A 17,218-nucleotide genomic window follows, 5' to 3' on the forward strand; every position below is an offset into this window, starting at 1 on the left:
GATGGAACGGTAATGAATGGACATCTGGTCCCACATACGGATGGGTTCCTTTTAAGTCTGGTTCCTCTCAAATATGTCTTACTTATACCATCTCATGGGGTTTTCACACTCCATTTCACTGATCTCTAATTTCAGCCACACACACACACACACACACACACACACACACACACACACACACACACACTTTCCCCTTCACACAGAGTTCCATTTACACAGCATCCCCAATACACAGCATCCCAATACACAGCATCCCTTTACACAGCATCCCAATACACAGCATCCCTTTACAGCATCCCTTTACAGCATCCCCAATACATAGCATCCCTTTACAGAGCATCCCTTTACACAGCATCCCTTTACACAGCATCCACTTTACACAGCATCCCTTTACACAGCATCCTTTACACAGCATCCCCTTTACACAGCATCCCTTTACACAGCATCCCTTTACACAGCATCCACTTTACACAGCATCCCTTTACACAGCATCCCTTTACACAGCATCCACTTTACACAGCATCCCTTTACACAGCATCCACTTTACACAGCATCCACTTTACAGCATCCACTTTACACAGCATCCCCTTTACAGCATCCTTTACACAGCATCCACTTTACACAGCATCCCTTTACACAGCATCCACTTTACACAGCATCCACTTTACACAGCATCCCCAATACACAGCATCCCTTTACACAGCATCCCCTTTACACAGCATCCACTTTACACAGCATCCACTTTACAGCATCCCTTTACACAGCATCCCTTTACACAGCATCCCTTTACACAGCATCCCCAATACACAGCATCCCCTTTACAGAGCATCCCCTTTACACAGCATCCACTTTACAGCATCCCCTTTACACAGCATCCCCAATACACAACATCCCAATACACAGCGTCCCCTTTACACAGCATCCCTTTACACAGCATCCACTTTACACAGCATCCCTTTACACAGCATCCCCTTTACACAGCATCCACTTTACACAGCATCCCTTTACACAGCATCCCCTTTACACAGCATCCCTTTACACAGCATCCCTTTACACAGCATCCACTTTACACAGCATCCCCTTTACAGCATCCACTTTACACAGCATCCCTTTACACAGCATCCACTTTACACAGCATCCACTTTACACAGCATCCCCTTTACACAGCATCCCTTTACAGCATCCACTTTACACAGCATCCCTTTACACAGCATCCCCTTTACACAGCATCCACTTTACACAGCATCCCCTTTACACAGCATCCACTTTACACAGCATCCACTTTACACAGCATCCCCAATACACAGCATCCCCTTTACACAGCATCCACTTTACAGCATCCCCTTTACACAGCATCCACTTTACAGCATCCCTTTACAGCATCCACTTTACACAGCATCCCCAATACATAGCATCCCCTTTACACAGCATCCCCTTTACCCAGCATCCACTTTACACAGCATCCACTTTACACAGCATCCCTTTACACAGCATCCACTTTACACAGCATCCCTTTACACAGCATCCACTTTACACAGCATCCACTTTACACAGCATCCCCTTTACACAGCATCCCCTTTACACAGCATCCACTTTACACAGCATCCACTTTACACAGCATCCCCTTTACACAGCATCCACTTTACACAGCATCCACTTTACACAGTTTCCACCTTTACACAACTTTTCTACCTGTGATTAATTGACATAACCCACTTTCCTTTCTGTCCTTTAACGAACCAAAGCACAGCCCAAACACTCTACAGTCAGCAAATGAATAAATATTCCGCTTGTCCGATGCTATAAAAAGGAATATTAAGAACATCCATAACAGTGATCTGAAAGGACAGCGTGCCGACGTCTTCCCAATTAAACAGCCACATGAGGCAACTCTGAGATGTAATTTGTACACGTTGAGCTGACCTTGGCTGGATACATGCGAGTGAGCGTGTGTGTGTGTGTGTGTCGTATTTAAAGACTAACAGCAGCATCAGCGTGTATATTATGTGTACTGGCTATAGCAAATATTACATTTTCAAAAATAAATTATGCATCCTAATTTAATTCGGCCTCACAGCAAACCTGTCGCAATTAGTTCTGATGAACTCATAAAAAAATGGTGTTTATACACTATACGGACAAAAGTATTGGGAAACCTGACTTTTTCAGCCATATGATTCTTCTCCAAACTGTTACAAAAGACTGGAGGCACCCAACTGTATAGGAGTTCTTTGGATTGCATGCTATTTCCCCTTTACTTGAACTAGTAAACCCAAACTCAGAAAACGATGACATGATGATTTTGAAATAAGTCCAGTGTTTTTTGTGTTTTATTTCCAGCTTCTGTGTTGAATCAATTCTTTACAGAAGCATCGTTGTCTCATTCCAAGGTCAGTTCTATAGTTTTATATATTTCTTTGCATATACACTATGTACTATATAAAAAAACATATTGTGACGCCAGTCTTTTCAATCCATATATAGTTCTTTCCCAAAATATACCATATACAGTATATATGGCATAAATGAGATATTCCACCTACATTTATTTGTATATTCAGATGCTCTTATTAAAATTCCTTTAGCATCCTCTGGCTTTTTTTCACGTCCGATTAAGCCGAAATGAAGTCCACCGTGCTCTTGTGTTACTCAGGGTTTGACCTTAAAGAAGATAATGAGATTAAATTGACTTATTGATACTCATAGGTTGCCTTGCTTCTTTCCTTAGACCACACTGAATACATTTTTTAAGGTCAGACAATTTGTAAGTGTCAGCATGTTATTTATTTCTATCATGGCCTGCTTGACTCAGTGGATCTGCTTCATTATAGCTATAACGCATTAAAAAGAAAGAAAAAGAAACCAACCAGTACAATGTATTCAAGTTCTAAACACGGATTCCAGTGTGATGCGTTATTGGGACCGGAAGAAATTAATGGACTGCGCCGGGAAGAAAACGAAATTCAAGAATCTCGACGCGCTTTCAGTTTGTTTCCCGCGTTATCAAGAGCAGCAGCCCTTCTTCAAACCTTCATCGCTCTGCGTTTTGAAGGAGGAAGTGAGCGGCGGCTCTCTTAGCACGAGGGAACCGGAGCGATTCGAGTGCGTTTGCATTTCATCGCGCTGTTAACTAGATGAGGTTTCTGCCGCCTGGAGGATGGCCAGGGATAAAAGCGAGCACGCCTCGCAAACTCAAGCCTTAGGGGTACGCTAACGTTCATCCGACTCAAAGAGCAACCCCTAGGCAAGACAAAAATAGATCTATAACAATAGAACACAAAGGCCCTGAAATGCGAAAAAAAGGCGTTTGATATCTCGGAGCGAACGATGAAGCGAATTGGGGGACGTCTTACGGCAATTTGGCCTTCGGTTAATCCACAAACGACCCAAGATGACGACTTTAAATGACGATTTTGAATGACACGAGGCATCGTTTTTAGTCTGGGGGTTTAGTCAAGTCGGCTTTGTAGGGTTCGAACCTATTCGAAACAGTCTTGTCCGAACGAGTGAAAGCCCTGACGCCTGAAAATCAAATCTGCTGTCTCTTATTATTATATTTTTGCAGAATTTGCACAAAAAAAAAATCCATTTTCTTTTTTCTCGCATTCAAACCAAAAAGTGGACATAAAAAGCACTCCAGGCTAAAAGAGATTTCTTCCACATTATTCTTGATGGAACGACATGAATCGTGGCACTTCCAAGTGATCAGAATAAATCTCGGAGAATAGGCAAATAAAGGGAGAGGGAGAGAAAGGAAAAAAAAAAAAAAAGCTAATACGGAGTGGCCGGTCATCTTTCTTTCCGTTCTGCCTAGATTTGCTGAAAAGGGCTGCTGTCATACTAAAGCTCAACTAATGGATTTGCTCGCAAAAGAGCTGTGTGCCTCTATATTGACAACTGTCCTCATTGCCCGTGGAGCATTCTTCAGAAAAGTCGGACACTCCAGGCGGTTCTTTCAAGCCCAAAGTAGTTTTTCATTACGTTTTTTCTTTCTCGCGAAAATGAGTTTTCCGTAGACACCGGTGCACTTCAGTCCAGAAAAAAAAAAAACAAACAAAAAATCAGAACGATATTATCGACAAGGGCCGCCATGAAAGATTATATCTGAAGGCAGCAGCTTATGATTACTGCCTGTTATAAAAGAGTAGGAGAGTGTAGAGGATATGAAACAAACAAACAAAAAACTATCTTATGATTAGGATGGTTTGCTCCAATAGGGATTAAACGTATGTTATAACCAGTGCTGTAAACAAGGTGCATGACGCACTCACGACACATGAGCATTTATTCTCAATTCGCCCTTATCCAGAGTGACTTACAACAAAGCAGTTGAGGATTAAGGTCCTTGCTCAAGGGCCCAGCAGCAACAAGGCTGCATGGTGGTGATGGGGTTTGAGCTTGTGACCACTGATCCACTATCACCTATAGGAGATTAAGGCATTGAGAATTACATTGGAGGGTATTGGAATTCAAATCCCAACATTGTTGTACATGCATGATTCCCACTTTGTCCAGGCCTGCCTCTGGATAGTGTTCTCTTCGATTGGAGGCCACTCTGTGCAGCTGGGAATGGTTTCTCATCAGTGCCTTGGGTGGTTCCATGAAATTCCGGCGTAATAACGGGCGCTTTGAGGATGTATTTGGACTGTAGTTAATGTCAACAGTCTGCTACATTGCCTCAGGACTACAGTTTGCTTCTGATCATCATCACTGTACCCCGCAACATCGTATATTTGTAATACATGGACATTTGGTGCAACCAAGATGAGGATGAGGTTCCCTCTTGAGTCTGGTTCCTCTCAAGGTTTCTTCCTTATGCCGTCTTGGGGAGTTTTTCACCGGCTCGCTAATCAGGGACAAACTTACACTTATAAATAACATTCATTTTTTATCACCACATTTTCTGTGTAAAGCTGCTTTAAAACAATGTTCGTTGTTAAAAGTGCAATCCAAATAAAAATGAATTGAATTGAATTGAATTGAATGATTGTCTGTATATTTTTATAAATGTTTGATTCTTTAAAAAAAAAAAAAAATTTTTACAAGCATCATAACAAACATATACCTTGCAATTTAAATCGCAGTTTATTACGTTGTTCACGCTCGTCTTTTATTTTAATAGATTTGCAGATTTGCATACATTTTCTGTTTACTATAAGGTGGACTATTATACATTTACATGAACTTCAGCTTTAATCTTAAAAGAATTTTAATGTAATAAATAGAATATGTATTTTAATTTTTTTTTTTATTGTTAAAGTTTTTACCTCAGAAGTTTTAATCAGTATCAAAGAGATACGCGACTTTTACTCGCTGCTCAAAAATTGAGCAAGGCCCCTAATCTCTACAAAATTGCCAAATAACCAAGTAGCTAAAAATGGACTCAATTACATTAACTATTTACATTTACTTAACACCACTCCTATGCATTTCTACAATATTTGCATTGCAGAAATGTCCTTATTTGGACATTGGACATCTGTCTTTAAGACCCTGGTTAACACTCAGTTCGCACTATGAGTTATCACGCTTCATTAAATGCTCAGAGGACTTCATATACAGCATTTTTTATAATCCTTTAATGTAATCCTACACTATTGGAAGCACCACGCGGTACAGTTTCATTCCTCGCCACGTCCTTTTAGCCTCTCGTCTCCCACTCAAGCTCTTTTGACCCATACACTGGCTGTTTTGGAGCTTCTGGAAGTGCCAAAAAAATAAAAAAGGATGTGTAAAGGACGGGGACTTTCCAATCGAAAGCTATCTCCGAGCGCAGACGCTTGGCAGAGGCTAATGGTGCAGCGTGGAAGCAAACCGAGTGCCTGTGGATGTGTGTAAACGCTGCCATCAGTGCATTCACACCACAAACCACACACCTCATCTCTTTTTTTTTTCTCGTGAATAAACCCATAGGCTCGAAAATCTCTGCATGCTTCAGTCAGATTGAAAAAAAAAACAGATTTGCGCCGAAACCATTCGATTGGAGCGTCGGTTCTTTGACGACGTTCCAATTGAACTTCACCCCTTCAGAGTGTTAGGAAGCTTATGGAGGAGCGAGCGTTGAGATATCACGAAGCGGAAACCTCGGTTTAACATCGGAAAATGTGATCCTGTCTCTCTTTTTTTTTTTTTTCTCTCACACACACCCATGCTGTTATCGGGACACCAGGAAGTGTTGCCATGACGCCGCAAACGAAACCGAATTCGATTCCCGAGAACGCAGAAAAAGGGATTAGAGACACGTCGGGGGGAATTCAAAAGCGTTCGGTCTAAATGAAAAAGCATCAGGGTGTCATTTATATGCACCAATCAGAAGAATATTTCCAAAAGACCCTCTTTAGACGCCGCCCACCACAACAACCACCCCCCCGTTAATCTTTCACCCTGCTGCTCTGTCTGCCACATCACATTCCCTCTTTTTAAAATGGAGACGACATGATTAAATCTCACTGTCACGGTGACATTTATTACACACAGCGCATTGCGGACACACTCTTTGCTTCTGAGGATGCAGTTGGGTAATAGGCCTCATTTTTCTAGTTCAAGTGCCCAATTTTCGGCCAATGGGAGCTGATAAGGGCACGGACATAACGGCCAGGTGAAGAACACTTACAGCCAAATTGGAGCATGTTAAATATTCATGGGCAGCCAAACACGGTCAAGGCCCAATTATTATTCCTGGCTAGCGGCTAATTAAAGCGAACTTTTCTTTCGTGTCTGTAAAAAAAACAGTCTATTGGAAAAAATCCAGAATTTACTGAGTCGTATCTTTCCTTCAGAACATTTTGATGTCAATTAAGGTTAAAGCTACGTAACGTTCATGACCTTAGCAAGTAGCACACGAGCACTTGATCAGCTCATCCTTCGAAATAGGGTAGGTTTTCTCTGTTAGAGAGCACATCCGAGTAAATCTAGATGTATATTTTGAATCTTTTAGCAAACAATCACATCACGGTAGTTATATTACGTTGCGACAATTAGAGCGATTCTTTAATTAGAAAATTTAAAAAAAAGCATCATAGCAATTGTAATTATACCTTGCAATTCAAATCGCAAATTTATTTTAATAAATTTGCCGTTATACATTTTCCTTTTACTATCAGGTGGACTATTATACATTTACATGAACATTTGTTTTAAGATTAATAGAATTGTAATATAATAATAATATTTATCATCATTTTATCATTATAAGTTTTTGTCTGTGTTCATTTCTGTTTTTTAACCAAAGATTTTTTGTGATTCAACATTAATTAGCGGACCCCCCGCAGTACCACCAGTTAAAGGTTGAAAGTATTCAAGCGAATGTACTTCGTTACTGTGTTTGTCATTTTCGGGCGACTTTATTATATTACTCAGTATGAATTTGAAATTCACAAACCCGCATCTGCTGCCCGTGAGCGACTTTTGTAGCACCGCTGGCTTCATTTTCAAGCCAAAAAAACGAGCTTGAAAAAATTCCAAACACAAGAAACAGCTTTTTGTTGAAGTCGAATCAAATATCTCTGAGACTGCGAGGTGCATCAAATCACACAGCTTTGAATATTTGGTTTTTACATTATCTAAAATGATTTTACTTAAGTTTTAATGAATACTAATGGTTTTTCCACATTCTGAGATGATGCTGTAATTTTATTGGTGCGTTGAAGATCCCTCCTTTTTGCAAGATAGCTTTAATATTTTTTAGTGTTTTGCTCGATCTTGTCTTATTGATTTTATTGATTTTTATTGCAGTGTTGAGGTGTGCAGTTTGATTTGTATTTAAGGAAATAACAACAAATAACTTCACAAATCAAAATTTTTTTTTTTTTTTACTAACGTGTCAAGTCAAGTTTATTTCTATATTGTTTTCACAACAGACATTGTCTCAAAGCAGCTTTACAGGAATCAACAGTTAAGGTGAACAATGTGTATTTATCCCTGGTGAGCAGCCGTGGTGACTGTGGCAAGGAAAAACTCCCTTAGATGTTATGAGGAAGAAACCTTGAGAGGAACCAGACTCAAAAGGGGAACCCATCCTCATTTGGGTAACATCAAGAGTTTGATCATAAATCTTTTAACAATACAGAATTCTGGAGAGTGAGAACTAACATGAGCACTGGAGTATAATATTATAAGTAATGTTCTTTCTACAGTCTTATACAGTCTTTATGGTTATAAAACTAGGAGCTACTGAGCTCAACATTTGTGATCATCACAGATCCAGCTCCAGCTTCTCCATGCCAGAGACTTTAAACACTCCAGGAGGTCCAATGTGAAAACTCCACACATGTAGTGGGATCTAATTGGCACTGGTACGTCCTACTGGTAAGTTTATCCCCAGTGGCGAGGAAGAAACCTTGAGAGGAACCCGACTCACAAGTGAACTTGTTCTCATCTGCAGCACCGAATATCTATTCATTACAGTTCCATCATTGTTGAGGTTATAGTTCAGCGATATCTAGACCAGGATAGTTACATAATGGGATAACGTAAGGTAGAGATACACCAATACCAGCGGTTGTGAAAAAGATACACTTAGAGATCACCAAGTGTTCAGCAGAAATCCGTATTGATTTTCCTTGAATGCCATTTTGGATTATTTTTAAAAGTTTGCTTGTTCATCTCAGGCTCTATCATAAGGTCATAGGGTCAAGTTTCCTCAGAATGTTTTAATATCAATTAACGTCCCACGTAATTTGACTGCATAATAAGATTGAGCGAATAGTACATTGTGCTTATGTGCGACACAATGGGGGTCTCTACATCCATTTTTTAGGGTACAGTGACATCTGGCTGGAAAAGTCTCAATACGTTTGTCCATAGAGTATAAATGTATCCTTTCAACAGTACAGGATAGTGACATTATAGGATTACTCAGGTGAAGATACACCAAATACCATCAGAGGTCGTGTATAAGATAAGCTTACTGTTTAACAGAGCTCCGTATTGATTTTTTTTTAACGCCATTTTGATTTAATTTTTTCCGTGTTTGCTTGTTGAGCTCGAGCTCTATCAGGAGATTCATTTATTTTATTACCATTTAAACCTCAGATCTCATCCTTCCACTCAACATCCATACCGAATAAATAAATAAATACAGGCACGAGTCAGGAGTCATGTCACGCTCGGAGGCACAACGGTATCTGTGTATCAGTGTGTTTGTGTGTGGCTGTTGCTCTCCGAGCCTTAATACTACCTATGATAACCGTCCTTGTAGAATAAGTGCCCGAGGCAAGACCCAATTCCGCTCCCGAAAATGGCGCCTGCGTTTTCTCCATTCCTGTCGCGATGTTCCTTCAATTTTCTCATGCTGTAGCAATAACAGCCGTAAGCTTTCAAATCAACGTTGTACTTTTTTTACGAGGAGAGGACATGGAGGCTCGGGACAGGCGATGTTTCAGAAGAAAAGAAAACGGACGTGCTAGCTCAGTGGATAAGATCTTCGACTGGACAATCGGAAGGTCGTGGGCTCACATCCCAGTACCACCAAGTTGGATCCTTCAGCAAGGCCTTTAATAATGAATTTTTTTAGCTGTATATCTGAGATAACTGCAGGAAAAAGAGCGTCTGCAAAATGCCATAAACCGGCTTTCACGTTCATACAGGGAGGTATAAAAATATTTAACGGAAGCCTCTTTTGGTGTGAAACTTTACCTTCCAGATGGCTCAAGCACCTATTTCGCTAATTAGCAAAAGGTTCTTTAGATCATATAACAATTTTTTCAATACTTTAATTTCTATTTATTTATATAGCACATTTAAATGCATCTTGGATGCACAAAGTGCTTCACAAAATGTAAGAAAAATCTAAATACACACAAAACATTTAACACAAATAAATTAAACTTATGGGAAAGTTCCCAAATCAACAATAAACTGTTATTTATAGCTTTAGACATGTTTGAATTTTTATAGAGCTGATTCAGGTGTGAATTACTAAACAGGAACGGACTTAATTCCTGGGGTTTTATTTACACGGTAAAAATCCAGACTAGCTATTTTATAAAAAAAAAAATAATAATAATTATCTATATCAGGCATGATAGTCAAACACAAGATATTGGCGAGTTATCGTAAACTGCATGCGGGACGTCTGGGGCTCATTCAGCGTTCCAATTCATCCCTAAGGTGTCTAATAGGTTCAAAGCTCTGTAGCATTCCCAACAAGATCTTCTACACCATCCCATGTAGACTATACAGGATTGAATCTGAAAAGAAAGTTTAATTCTGTCGCATTTAACGACAATTGTACAATTGTTTGCCTTCAATTTTGTGTTGACAGTTTACAGAAGAACCATGTATAGCCAGAAAAGTCAATTTTGTGATGCTAATATTGTGTGCAATGCAACGAACCTGAAACATTCACTCACTGTGAAAATCATAAAGCATCTTTTTCTCCAGAGGGGAGATTTTAGGTACAGTAAGTAAATCTACTCCAAAAGCACTTTCATGCCTTTTGCACCGAATAGCAACAGAAGCCTTAAATACATCAGATTAAACAGTAAATCCTTCCGTCTGGTGGAATCATCTGGACGGCTGGGCGATTGTTGCTATTTAAAGAACGATAGCTGTTGATCTGTTGCATAAACCTGTCCCTTGCCTGCAGTCATTTTCATTACCTTCATTACCACCTCCCACTCAGGTCCTGATGGCTGCCTGAGTTGAGCCATGCTAACATTTTTACATTAAGTGACTATAAAGGAAATGAGAAATGACTTTTTTTTTTCATGATCTGATTCAGTATATCCTGATATTTATATTGGCTTGTCTTTGTAAGTATATTGTATTATAAAGCGTAGACAAAACACAGCCCAGCATCTGCCCAGCGCCGGGTGACTCCATCGCCTCTGGCTCATTTTCAGATAACGGCTGATTTATAACATTTTTTTTTAGTGCATTGTGTTGCAATACCATTCGTAAACACTCATATTCAAAGACGCCTACTTTTTGATTTTGTATGTACATTTATCAAAAAATCAGGATTGTCATTTAATAGAATATATTATATTGACTAGGGATGTGAATATACATAACAATTCGCATCTGAATGCATAGCCAATGATACGAGTGCGATCCGATTTTGATTTGATTTAACTCAATGCGATATGATGCGATGGCAAAAAAATACGATGCTTTGCAATGCAATATTTATTTCTTTGGTTCAGACAGAAAGCAAGTCATCAATTTTCTGAAGTGCCTTCTGACTTTTAATACATGACCCCTTTCACAAAAGAAGAAAGATTAAATAAATAAAAAAATCCTGTTTTGCCTCTAAGAAGGTGCAGCTCTACCTCTGCCATGTTAATCTGTATTGTATGTGACTCTCAAGTCACGCCTCGGTTTCCTTACTGTTGCGATACGTCATATGCATGTAGCAGCAGCGGGGCAAAGAGAACGAGCTCGAGAAACAAGGAGAAATTGATCTACGTATAAAAAAAAATTGGTCATATATTATTGGTCACTTTCTAAGTAATAAAAGTAAATCTTAATGCCTTAGGTGGTTCCATGAAATTCTGGAGTAGGAACGGGTGCTTTGAGGATGGATTGGACTGTAGTTAATGTCAACAGTCTGCTACATTGACTCAGGACTACTTTTTGCTTCTGATCACCATCACTGCACCCCGCAACATCGTATATCTGCTATAAATGGACATTCGATGCCACCCAGATGAGGATGGGTTCCCTCTTGAGTCTGGTTCCTCTCAAGGTTTCTTCCTTATGCCATCTCGGGGAGTTTTTCCTCGTCCACATTCGCCAACAGCTCGCTCATCAGGGACAAACTTACTTATAAAAAACATATTCATTTTTAATCACCACATTATCTGTGTAAAGCTGCTTTGAGACAATGTTCATTGTTAAAAGTGCAATACAAATAAAAATTAATTGAGTTGAATTAAATTGCATCCACTAATAATTATATGTAAATAAGTTTGTTTTGTTTTTGTGAGGCAACTATGTACAAACGATGCATCACGATATAAACATCCACATTTTTTCAAACTCTCAGAGGTAAGTAAAAAGCCAAAAACAGTTGATTTGCGAGGTTTTCGTTAAATATATATTATTTTTAAAACTAATCTTCAATTAACAAATACAATTACAGCATCATGTCGCAATGTAGAAGAACCGTTAGTAGTAAACAGACAAATCAAATGAAAGTGAATCATTTTAGAGAAAATAAAACCAAATATTCAGGACTGACTGTGAGTTGATGCACCTCGTCTCAGAGAGGGGTGATATTTTTATTAAACTTCGTTCTTGAAGTTTTGGGATTTTTTTTCTAGGTTTTATTGGAGGCCAGCGGTGCTAAAATGAGGTTTAATGGCAATGACTTAAGGCTTAATGACATCTTCAACAAAATGTAATTGTGAGTTTGAATATAGGAAGTAAAAAGAACATCTATTGAATCTTAAATGTAGTTGAATAAAGAGATTATATCTATAATACTCTACTGATAAGTACAGTAACAAAGTACATTTTTCTCAAATACTTAACAAAACTAGATGCAAGTGCGACTTGTTAAAATGAGGGTGATTGCGAAGGTGCAGGTGTGTGTTGAGATTTGGGGACCAGGGCAACCATTTTTAAAGGTTATGGTGGTAGAACATTGAGTTCAGCAATGACTCGACAATAGGGGGAGCAGGCTGTAGGTGGGAATTAGCAAGTGACCAAATTGTTGGTAAAATTAGCAAAAAAATACAAATGGTTTGTATATACTGTATACATTGTACAGTTGTATAAATATATCATCCTCTTTTTTTTTTCTTTTGCCATCCATTATGTTTACTCAGTCCATCATTAGAGCTTGGGCATATTAGCCTTGTTGGAAAATAGTCACCCTGCTTGAGTCCCAAAGTCCCAAAAGCAACGTCTCGCAGATTTGAGCTGCAGATTGATTCGATGAATCGTCTCTGAAGGAAGACGAATTTTATTTAGGAATTTTATTGGACAACAATACGACATCACCAATGAACAAAAGGTCAGATAGCCGGGGTCGTTAGGGATCACCGCTAGGGTGGAATTGTAACAATTAGAAGATGCTTTTTGATGAACATTTGATGAGCCTGTCTGGCCTTTTGGAAAACTCTTCCGGACTTTGATAGATCTCTCTGGAATGTTATGACATTTTCCCTTGTAGCAAGAGTTGAACTTAAAATGTCAGACTGTCCCTTGTTTTTTTGCTGCCCTACCTCTGGGCTTTTATTACTTTCGAGTGTCTCCCTGTTAAAAAAAAACAAACAAACAAACAAAACAAGATAAAGCACCAGAGTACCAAACTGACCTCCTGCTCTACCTTCTCACAGTTTCATTACACCGCTAGAAAGAAATGTCCCAGCCTAATTATACATGCTGCGATCATGGCCCGGTAAGGTCAATCTTTAGGGAAGGATTTACTTACCCAAAAACGTGAGAATTTGTTGTTGCTGTTGTTTTTTCTTCTCAACAGTTTTGTATCGTAGTCTGGGAAAATAAGCCGAATCCACTGGCCATGTCTCGCTACAGATGCTGTCATATGGGATGATCGTGGTCATTTATTGCTGTGGTTCCACCCTGCTGACAGGGTTGAATCTTTATCTAAAGCTCAATTAACTTTGACTCATGATTAACTCAGTGGAAAAGTATGCAATTCCATTGTCAAGACCTGGCTCGAGAGGTTTGGACAGGCTGTTATTGCGAATTTTAAAATAAACCCAGCGTCTTGAAAGCTCTGGATGTGACACAAAACTTGTCATGTCCAAAGGCTGCACTGGGCTTTTTTTTTTTTATAAGGGATGAGTCATGTGAAACAACTCCTTGGCAGGTGGACGATGGGATAATTATCAAGTAGGCACCCATGAGAGTTCTGTTGATCCTCGGAGTGGTTACACTGTAAAATTAAACGTGTGAAACGCCTTGTGCAGCCGCCTCGCTGTCTGTCCGTCTCCAGTCCAGACTTTCGTGTCATTGTAAGTCATGAGTAAGAGCTCTGGCGATTGGCTCGCAGATTACGGCTTCACTTTCTCTTGCCGCTGGCGTACCGCGAAAAAAGGCAGAGTTCGGAAAAATGGAGTGCGGAGACACTTCCGTGTCATTTCCATTTCTTACATTCCAATTATTCCAGCTTTGGACCATGAACTTCTTCATAGACACATGGATAGCTGAGGTAATAAGGGTAAATCGGCTCGCATCGCATCGGTAGCTGCTTCATATGGGTCTTTAATAATAATACAGTAGATTGGAATTCTAAAATCAAACAACAAACAGCTATTTAACTGTTAAAACGAATCAGAAAAAGCTCATCTGACCAGATGTGTTTTGAGGCATGATTTAAAAGTGGTCAGACAGTCACAATCTCATATTGATTGTGGAAGGGAATTCCTTAGATAAGAAGCAGACCAGCTAAATCCCCTAAAAAACCTATAGTGAATAAACAGGAAGAAGGTACAGTGAGGAAAATAGATGAGGAAGATTTGAAAGTGCGCTTTGGGGTGTAGGTATGAAGTAAGCCAGAGATGTATGAGAGTGCATGATTATGGAATGCTTTGAAAGTGAGAAGCAAAATCTTGTACTCTATTCGGAATTTGACAGAACGCCAGGGAAGATGATAAAGAACAGGGGAGATTTGCTCGATAGAGAAGGTTCTAGAAGTTATACGGGAAGCTGATTTCTGGACCAATTGACGTTTATGAAGGGGTTTGTGAGGTAACCCAAACAGAGGAGAGTTGCAATAGTCAATGCATGAGGTAACTAGTGCATGACAAAACAGCTGTGGAATTGGATGTGAGGAACGGACAAAGACGGGTGATGTTCGGAAGATGGAGGATTAGGGTGGAGCAAGATGGAGCAAGGACAACACCCAGACTCCTCAACACCCTGAGGAGATAAGGCGATTATAGAGTTATTAATAGAAGGTGAGAACTATTGAATTGGTTCCAAAAAGAACCTCTTCATGTATTGTATCATTCCTAAGTTTGTGGTGGGTGAGCTCCAACAGCCAAAGACCAACATCTAGTTCCACTCAACTCCTAGTTCCATTTATTTAAACTGGAAATTGAGACTACAGAGGGCATGGACTCACTCAAACTGGAGAGCTAAAGATTGGAAAGGTGACATTGTTCCAATTGATGACATTATACTCCATTTATACCAATATATATATGTTTCTGAGGTCAGAGGAATCCGTGTGTGGTCCTGATATATGCTGTATAAATGCTACTCTAGCCATCTCATCTCTGTCCTCCTGCTGTCATTTCCCATTGAACTCTTTCTACTACCTACATTTGAGTCTGCACCAGGCACAAAATATAGAGATAAATGAGAATATTACTCATGCCGGTGCCAAAGGTAATGATGATAGGTGAAATGATAGTCGACAGTAAAAGTAGAGAAGCTGTCAGAGCAAATACGCTTGATTAAGGTTTAATCATTGTTTAAAATCTAACTCTCAAGTCCTTAACTGAAGTCCACTGAATTAACATTGACAGTAAGGCTGCCATTAGCACTGAAAGTCAAGCTGGCTGCTTCAGGAGCTGCACTTATTACGAATATTGTCCAATAAAAGACCCTAATAAGTAGCGAACTAATTTATTTAACCAGGCTTTACCAAGGAGTGAGGATGATTTAGATGTAATGTCATGAACATTAAGCCTATTGTAAGCTGCAGCGCAGTTTTGGGACCCCTGACTTTTCCAGCCTTATTTGATTCTTCGCCAAACCAAACCACTTTGAGGCTCAAAATTGCATACAATGTCTTTTGATGTAGTGCATGACATTTTTCCTATACTTAAACTAGGAGATCTAGACTTGTTCTAACATGACAACAAGTTTTATGAAGATATGATTGGACGGGTATGTGTATATATTTGTAAGGGATTTCAAATGATGCATGATATTATGCATAATAAACCAAAATCTACGCTAAGAAACATTGTGGCACATGCTAGATCATAAACTAGAACTATTTGGAAAAAGGACTTTTCCAGCTATATCTGGTTCCTCGTCAAACTCTGACTTGGAGACACGCAGGATGTATCTGGATGCTTCACATCTAGTAGGAGATCCAGATCTGTTCAAGCATGATGATGTCTCTGTGCACAAAGCAAGTTTCATGAAAATATGGTTTATTATGTGATGGAGTGAAAGTTCTTGAGTGGCTATAGAGCTCTATAAGCATAAGGAACATATTTGTTTTGGACCCTAGGTCTCCTCAATTCACCTATATCAATACCTGACTTTACTATTTCCCTTGTGGCTGAATCTACAAAATCTAGTGGAAGATTTTCCCAGAAGAGTGGCGGTTCTAATAACAATGAATGGGAACTATATGTAGATATGTAGAAAATCTCATAAGGAATTAATTGAATTGAATTATTGGAGATGGAGTGATGTAGCTATTTTTAGAATTATTTATTTCAGTTGTAGACCCTCTATTCATTAGGGTATGGCTCCTGGTGTGTTACTCAGTTGAGCTCTGATCAATGACCAGACTGTGATAGTAGAGTAAAAAACAGATGGCGAAAGGCCACAGTGATCCCTCTTTCCTATGATTTGGAGCATCGGTGTCCTCTCTGAGCTGTGCTAAATTAAAACAACCACCGTTTCATTGATTCCGGCACTGACAGAAGTCATGCATCACCTGAGGGCTGAAGGAAAGAAAAAACAGAAAGAGGGTCTAGCCTGGAGGAAAGCATTTGGGAAGGAGCATTCTATCCACAGGTACTACTAGATGTATATATCCGTTTAAACATGTAGGAAGTAGGATTAATCCAAAATAAACTACAATTCAACAGTCATGTTATTTGCCCTGCTCTTTTTCCCCACTGCTTCCTTTATTTCATTCAGTCTAAAGCTAGAAAAAGTAGGGCTACCATGGGAACAGAGGCATAGGAGCTGATTGGCCGGCTAATGACTGGCTGATCAGACAAATCACAAGGCTCCTGATTGAGCCTCTTTGATTTGAGCCAAGACGTTCAAATGGTCTAATGGAGCAATCGGAGTTCACAGAGTCTGTCATTAGCTCTTGCCCGGCAATCCGAAAGAGCTCTTCTGTACCCTTTTATTTGAATTTCTACATTCTTGCTTTTATTTATTTATTTTCTCGTCAAAGAAGGTGCACGAGTATGGTTTCGAGTCAAGTGCATATTTATTTTCAGCCATACATTCATACATACATTCATACATACATACATACATATGCACTGGATTTGCAATTTTGTGCTTTCAGTTCCAACCTAGAACGAGGATGATGTCACCCCCC

This window comes from Silurus meridionalis, chromosome 29 (assembly GCF_014805685.1).
Source record: "Silurus meridionalis isolate SWU-2019-XX chromosome 29, ASM1480568v1, whole genome shotgun sequence".
NCBI lineage: Eukaryota > Metazoa > Chordata > Actinopteri > Siluriformes > Siluridae > Silurus > Silurus meridionalis.